Source organism: Microcebus murinus, chromosome 16, assembly GCF_040939455.1.
Source record: "Microcebus murinus isolate Inina chromosome 16, M.murinus_Inina_mat1.0, whole genome shotgun sequence".
Lineage (NCBI taxonomy): Eukaryota > Metazoa > Chordata > Mammalia > Primates > Cheirogaleidae > Microcebus > Microcebus murinus.
Genome location: NC_134119.1, coordinates 71169722 through 71178136, shown reverse-complemented (window position 1 = coordinate 71178136; position 8415 = coordinate 71169722). Strand labels below are relative to the sequence as shown.

The 8415-nt window shown below is 40.2% G+C and overlaps 1 non-coding gene across 1 annotated transcript; it reads left to right on the top strand.

Moving 5' to 3' along the window:
- The first annotated feature begins 8021 nt into the window (after window positions 1–8021).
- LOC142861502 (small nucleolar RNA Z39) lies at window positions 8022–8083 on the top strand. Its single transcript, XR_012912727.1, has one exon. It is a non-coding gene; the product is annotated as a small nucleolar RNA Z39 (small nucleolar RNA).
- Window positions 8084–8415: the final 332 nt, after the last annotated feature.

Below are 8415 nucleotides of genomic sequence, written 5' to 3'. Positions count from 1 at the left end.
ATGGTGTGCAGATTATAAAGGAAGAGCCAATATGGTCATTGTTTATAGATGACATCTATTTATAAAATCTGTGGTTGCCTACCTAAGAAGGTAATATATCTAATAAATGAGATTAGTCAAGGTCCCAGGATAAAAGGTCAATATACAAACAATGTTGGGAAATTGAAAAACCATATCATTTACACTAGTATCAAAGTTTGAAATATTTAGAAATACACTTAACAAAATACATTCAAGAACTATTAAAAACTACTTATTTTATAAATACTTATAAAAGATTGCTGAGACAATCTTTCCTGATACATTTCTGGATCTAAAGACTCAATATTGTATTTTGTCAATTCTCTCCTAATGTTCCACAGGTTCCCACAATTATCAAATTCCTTGTGATTTTTTTTTTTTTTTTGGAAATTGAGAAGCTGATTCCAGTATTCATATGAAAATGTTCACATAGGATCAAGAATAACAAATTTGAAAGATTTTATCTTAAGGATTTTTGTAGAGCTATGCTAATCAAAAGTATAGTATTCTTTAGGGACTTTTTGATAAAGGCCATTCTTACTGGAGATAAGTGATATCTCACTGCAGTTTTTTGTTTTGTTTTTTTTTTTGAGACAGGGTCTCACTTTGTTGCCCAGGCTAGAGTGAGTGCCGTGGCGTCAGCCTAGCTCACAGCAACCTCAGACTCCTGGGCTCAAGCAATCTTCCTGCCTCAGCCTCCTGAGTAGCTGGGACTACAGGCATGCGCCACCATGCCCGGCTAACTTTTTTCTATATATATATATTAGTTGGCCAATTAATTTCTTTCTATTTATAGTAGAGACGGGGTCTCGCTCTTGCTCAGGCTGGTTTCGAACTCCTGACCTCGAGCAATCCGCCCACCTCGGCCTCCCAGAGTGCTAGGATTACAGGCATGAGCCACCGCGCCTGGCCTCTCATTGCAGTTTTGATTTGCATTTCCCTGATGATTAGAGAGAGAGGAACACTCCTACACTGCTGGTGGGACTGCAAACTGGTTCAGCCTCTGTGGAAAGCAATATGGAGATACCTTAAAGGGATACAAGTAGATCTACCATTTGATACAGCAATTCCACTACTGGGCATCTACCCAAAAGATCAAATGACACTCTACAAATGGGACACCTGCACTTGAATGTTTATAGCAGCACAGTTCACAATCGCAAAGTTGTAGAAACAACCCAGGTGCCCATCAATACATGAGTGGATTAATAAAATGTGGTATATGTACACCATGGAGTACTATTCAGCTTTAAGAAACAATGGTGATATAGCAGCCTTTGTATTTTCCTAGATAGAGCTGGAACCCATTCTACTAAGTGAAGTATCTCAAGAATGGAAAAACAAGCACGACATGTACTCACCAGTAAATTGGTATTAACGGATCAACACTTAAGTGGACATATAGGAATAACATTTATCGGGTGTCAGGCGGGTGGGAAGAAAGGCATGGGCAATATACGTAACCTTAACATTTGTACCCCCATAATATGCTAAAATAATAAAAAAAAAGTATAGTATTGATAAAAGGATAAACATAGCAAGAGGATAGAGTCTGGAAATAGAACCACACATATATTGTCAATTTATATTCAACAAAACTGCCAAAATAGTTCAAGATTGGAAGGATAAAATTTTCAACAAATTGTTCTGAAAAATTATGACATATACATAAAAAAATAACAAAAAGTTCAATACTTGAATCATTTGCTAATTAAGTCAAAATGAATCAAAACAATGTCAGATTAAATATATACACCTCATAGAGGACAATGCATGAGTATATGAGGGACAATTCTTTAGACAAAATTTTTTTTTCCAAATGACAGTCAAAATTCAATAAATCTGGACTTTATCTGAATTAAAAGCTTTTGTGTTAAAAAGAAACATTTAAGGCTGGGCATGGTGGCTCACGCCTGTAATCCTAGCACTCTGGGAGGCTGAGGTGGGCAGATTGCTCGAGGTCAGGAGTTCGAAACCAGCCTGAGCGAGACCCCGTCTCTACCAAAAATAGAAAGAAATTAATTGACCAACTAAAAACATACATAGAAAAAATTAGCTGGGCATGGTGGCGCATGCCTGTAGTTGCAGCCACTCGGGAGGCTGAGGCAGGATTTCTTGAGCCCAAGAGATTGACATTGCTGTGAGCCAGGCTGACACTACGGCACTCACTCTAGCCTGGGCAAGAAAGTGAGACTCTGTCTCAAAAAAAAAAAAAAAAAAGAAAGAAAGAAACATTTAAGAAAGTGAAAATGCAAGCCATAGCCTGGGAAAAAATATTTGTAAAATACACATGATAAATAACTGGTATCTTGGTGGAGGATGAGTGAAAATGGGCCCGAAAGGTGGGTCCAATAATGTTCTCAATAATAAATTGAGAACATTACTGAGGGCCACCTATCTGCCAGGTACTGGGCTAAGTGCCAGGAATAGGACCTTGGCCCAGGTGAGGGAGAGAGCTAGCTACACAGGCACAAAGGTTATGTTTTATTTAACTCTGTGTGACTAGTGCCTGTCACACAGCAGGCACCCAGCCTATGGTTCTAGAAACAAATGATTTAATGCTTTAATGGGTTTACCGAAGTGGGCCTGGCCATCAGTGGGCACTCCCTGCCTGTTTTTTAAACAAGCGAAAGTGTTTCTTCCACAGAGGACTTGTGTAGGGGATCTCTGGGAAGAAAGGCCAGATAGAATAGGTGAGATGATGGAGGTTTGGGGAGAAAAAAAATGAGGCAAGAATCAAGGCAAATAGTATGAGGAAAAAGAAAGAAACATAGAAGCTCAGGGGTCGGGGGAGAACAGCTAGAGAGGAACAGGAAGGTAATCACAGCAAAGCATGTGCGTGTTCTGGGGTCGACAATATTTCAGGCTCATAAGACCCTCAGCACTGTATTAGGAAAAAGGAAGAGAGGAGCTAGGATGTGTAAGGGTGTAAAAGAGTCACCAACCATTGGAGGAATTAAATGCATAATGTCTAAAATTGATAAATCAAGGAAAAGCACTTGAAGTTTATCTTTCAGGTATATGGAAGACAGTTAAAAGTACTTGCCCTCAGGCAAAATGCCCAGAGACGCCCTAAAGACTCACTCCACTCCTCGGTTAGTCTGCTGGCCCCAATACCCTTCCCTCCTTGGACCCAGGCACAAACAGACCAGAGTCCCCTAGGCAGCCAAGCCCACCCGCACAGAAAGAAGAGGCCAAGACGAGAGCTATAAAGTGGAGAGCAAGGACCGGCCTTTGAACAGAGAGGGATCGTGAGGCTCCCCAGGCAGCTGCAAGGCTAACTTACAAAGTCAAGATCTTTTAAAATGGTATTTGATTTTCTGGGTTGAACGGGAATCTTCAACCAAATAAAAAAACCTCTTTTGTGAGCAACAGCTGAAATAATGGAGGAAACCACCGGAGGGAAAAGGGGTCAGGGTGGGATCAAAGCCAATCTGATTTCTCCTTGCTCAGATGGCCTGGTTTGCCTCAAACTCATTCAGCCTTGCAATGCTCGAGGACAAGGGGAAGAGGCCCTTAACAGAGAGAGGCATAAAACAGAGGCAGAGAACAGAATGCCAGGGCTGGAACTGGTCTCAGCGACTATCTTGTCTGGCTCCCTCCTCACATGAAATGGGGGGTGGCGAAGTTCAGTGTGGCCGGACAATCTGTCCAAGGGCACAGAGGCAGACCGGGCAGACTTTGGGTGCCTGGAACTCCAGAGTTCATATAGGGCTTATGCTTAGAGATGGAGATTCCATATCCAGATCACTAGTTTCCAGCCTTGGAGAACAGGTTCCATGTCTTCGACTTTTAAGGAGGAATCAATTTTCAATTACTTAAATTCTAAAAGCACTCTTTCCTGGCCGGGCGCTGTGGCTCACGCCTGTAATCCTAGCTCTTGGGAGGCCGAGGCGGGCGGATTGCTCAAGGTCAGGAGTTCAAAACCAGCCTGAGCAAGAGCGAGACCCCGTCTCTACTATAAATAGAAAGAAATTAATTGGCCAACTGATATATACATAAAAAATTAGCCGGGCATGGTGGCGCATGCCTGTAGTCCCAGCTACTCGGGAGGCTGAGGCAGAAGGATCACTCAAGCCCAGGAGTTTGAGGTTGCTGTGAGCTAGGCTGACGCCACGGCACTCACTCTAGCCTGGACAACAAAGTGAGACTCTGTCTCAAAAAAATAAATAAATAAATAAATAAATAAAAGCACTCTTTCCTGAAATCAGTGTTTCATCACGTCTGAGGTCAAGGCGTCATACTGTTTCCCCATATCCAACACCCCTTTCACAATTGCCATGCTCCATTTTATTACAAAGTAGTGAATGAATGAATGAATGAATGAATGAATAGCATATCTTTAAGCCTTCTGAATTTAATGATGAGGCATTGCACTGGGTATAATAACCTCCAAGATGATTTTGAGATGATTCAATATACTGAAGCCTCCTTTATTCAAGACATTGCAATCCTATACTAGGGCTGCATGTCATTTTCTCTCTTCTCCATATTTCTGATAAGGGAGAAACATAGTGTAGAATTTGGGGATGTCCTGAGTTCATGTATATTGAGGAGGGAAGTGGCAGGAGTGATGGCAGATTGTGCTGAATGATCTTGCCTCTTCCATCCCCTGGCTATTGTCAAAGAACGCATTGCTGCTACAGAAGAGTTACCGAGCAAGCAAAGCAGAGAGAGAAGGTCAGAACAAAACACTGAACTTAGCAGACCTCATTCCATCTAGGCAACAAACTCATGGCAGCACTCTGGGCCTTGTCCACCCTGTCCCCTCCAACTCTTTCCCTTTATTTTATCTTCTTTCTACCCATCTTAGAATTAAGATATTCGAATTTTGTCAAAAGTATGTCAGAGAACAGGACTATGCTACAAAATGTCACCCGCATTCACCCGCATGTCAGTTGAGTGTTTCGCGTCATTTCGAAGAGCAGATGGCAAGTCCCACCTTCACTTTGGACAGAATAAATTTATATCTTCAAGTTAGGAAAAGAAAGTAAGCAGTGACACTGTGTATTTCCTTAAAAGCTCCTTCAGACTTGTAGAAGAAACATTATCATTAATTTTGGCCAAAGGATTGATGCCATAATTCATACTCGGTTTTTACTTGGGTACGCTCTCTTGCTGTTCCTCATCAGCCACTACTCTGCCAGATTAGTCATTCGTAGTATGTGCTTATTAGATTTAGATTGACTTAATGGAGATATGTTGTGAATTCAACTGTAAATAATGCACTTAAAATAACAATTACTATATCTTTTGTAACCACCACACCTACCGGTGGTTCAACACCTTCTCCTTTTGCTGTTTATTTTCCGTAAGGTAGATCAAACTGCACTCTTAACAGCAGAACATTTACTTTATGTAGGACAAAATGCTCCTAAAATGCAATTTACTATGTAATGACCTGAACACTTTAGAAAATCAGCTTAATTAAATTTGTTTTGGGAATGCATACATAAAATGTTAAAGGACCGCTATATTAAAAGCTATTAGTGTAATCTCTAGAAGATTTGCATAATTGTCCTTTGCATAGTCTCCAGGAGAGACAACCAGGAAACCCAAGCAAGTTTAGAGGGGCAGCCGGAACCAAGACTGCTACTATGGTCTCTGTCCCTGGGCAAAGCCCTAATACTGGGCAGGGACACTATGGGAAGTAAAAAATAAATAAATAAATAACTGGTATCTTGATTTTTAAAAAGTAACACTTACAATAATAAGATTCACAATCCGATTTAACAAAGGACAAAATTTTGAACACATTTCACCAAAGGAGATGCATGAATGATAAATAAATATGAAAATATTCTCAACATTATTAATCATACTGTAAATATAAATTAAAACCACAATGAGACACCAGTACACACTCATTTGAATGACAAAATTTCAAGACTTCCAAGTCATTGAAGTTGAGAAATAACTAGAACTCCCATGCATTGCTAGTGGGTGTTAAATACACTTTGGAAAACAGGGTGGTAATTTCTATAAAGCTAAATACGCACTTACATAGATGGACACAGCTATCTCATTTGTAGGCATATCCCTAAGAGGAATAAAAACATATGTCCACAGAAATACTTGTATTTGAATGTTCACAGCAACTGTAGCTTTTTTTTTTTAAACTTCGGTCTTCAATGGTAAGTTGTTTTTGTTTTGAGACAGGGTCTTGCTCTGTTGCCCAGGCTAGAATGCAATTGTGCAATCATAGCTCACTGCAGCCTCCAACTCCTGGACTCGAGCAATCCTCTCACCTTGGCCTCCTAAGTAGGAGGACTAGGACTACAGGGACCAGGACTACAGGCGCGCAACACCACACCAGCTAGCCATCTTTACTGATGAAACCCCAAACTAGAACAAATTAAAAAAATTATCAAATGTCCACCGGTAAGTGAATGGGTAATTGTATTAGTTTGCTAGGAATGCCATAACAAAATAATATAGAGAAATTAATTTTATTTACTTGTTAATAAATAATAAAATAATTTTAATTAATTTTCTTTCAATTCTGAAGCCCAAGATCAAGGTGCTGGCTGGCAGAGTTGGTTTTCTCTGATGTCTCTCTCATTGGCTGGCAGGTGACTGCCTTCTTGCTGCCTCTTCACAAGGCAATCCCTCTGTGTACACGTGCCCTGGTGTCTGTGTGTGTGTTAATCTCTTATAAGGACACTAGTCATACGGGACTAGGGCCTAACCTAATGCCCTCTTTTAATTTAATTACCTCTTTAAAAGTCCTGCCTCTGAATATTGTTATTAAGTATGAAATGTTTGATCTCTTTAAGTACTAAGTTTGAGAGTTGATATCTCTGACATTCCACTTTGACACTTCTTGTTTTATTTATGTATTTATTTATTTGAGACAGAGTCTTGCTTTGTTGCCCAAGGTAGAGTGAGTGCCATGGCGTCAGCCTAGCTCACAGCAACCTCAATCTCCTGGGCTCAAGCAATCCTACTGCCTCAGCCTCCCAAGTAGCTGGGACTACAGGTATGTGCCACCATGCCTGGCTAATTTTTTTCTATATATATAAGTTGGCCAATTAATTTCTTTCTATTTATAGTAGAGGCAGGATCTCACTCTTGCTCAGGCTGGTTTTGAACTCCTGACCTTGAGCAATCCGCCCGCCTTTGCCTCCCAGACACTTCATGTTTTATTTTTACTATGAAGGCACATCCTCAGTCTTTCAGAAGCACAGGTTGGCTTGTTATTATCTTTCAAATTTTTTTAGAGCAAATTTTATGAAAAATTTTGGATAAGTAAAAAATTCCTGTTATTTTCAAATATGAGTTCCATTGTGGAACCACTCAGGGCAGTACATACATCATACTTTCACAGTTCAGTGAATTTTTTCCTAGGTCAACACATTTTTGAAGCCAGGACCCAACCAAGTAAAGGTTAGAAGACAAATACCTCACGATCTCACTTAGATGTGGAATCTATAAAAGTCAAACTCATACAAGTAAAGAGTAGAATGGTGGTTACCAGGGGCTGGGGACATGAGGTGGATATGGAAAAAGGGGGGTGATATTCAAAGTGTTCAAAGTTTCAGTTAGGTGGAATAAGTTCTGGTGATCTATTGCACATGGTGACTGTAGTTAATAATAATACATATTTCAAAATTGGTGAAAGAGTAGATTATAAATATTCTTGGCTGGGTGTGGTGGCTCACACCTATAATCCTAGCACTCTGGGAGGGCAGATTGCTCAAGGTCAGGAGTTCGAGACCAGCCTGAGCAAGAGCGAGACCCCCTCTCTGCTAAAAAATAATAATAATAATAATAGAAAGAAATTAATTGGCCAACTAATATATATAGAAAAAATTAGCCGGGCATGGTGGCACATGCCTGTAGTCCCAGCTACTCGGGAGGCTGAGGCAGAAGGATCGCTTGAGTCCAGGAGTTTGAGGTCACTGTGAGCCAGGCTGACTCTACAGAACTCTAGCCTGGGCGACAGAGTGAAACCCTGTCTCAAAAACAAAACAAAACAAAGCAAAACAAAACAAAAACACATGCATATGATGAAGCAAATTAGTATGAATAAAATTTGATAGTGTAAACAGTCTCTGATGAAAATAAACGTTCTCACCACAAAATAATAAGTATGTGAGATGACAGATTAATTAGCCTCATTTGATCATTCTGCAATGAGTACATACACCATTACGTCACATTCTACCAAATAAATATATACACTTATTGTTAATTAAAATAAAATTTTCAAAAGATCAGCGTCAGCTTGCTAGCATCTCTGTCAGCCTCTCTTTCAACCACGAACCAGCAAAACAAAAAAATGTCTAACTTTTATCGTTTCCAACTTCTTGCATCTGCCTTCTAACATGGCTTTGCCTGTTTTTGCACTTTTTATTCATTTCAGTTTGGCAGCAGCGGAGGTGGCAGCTCATG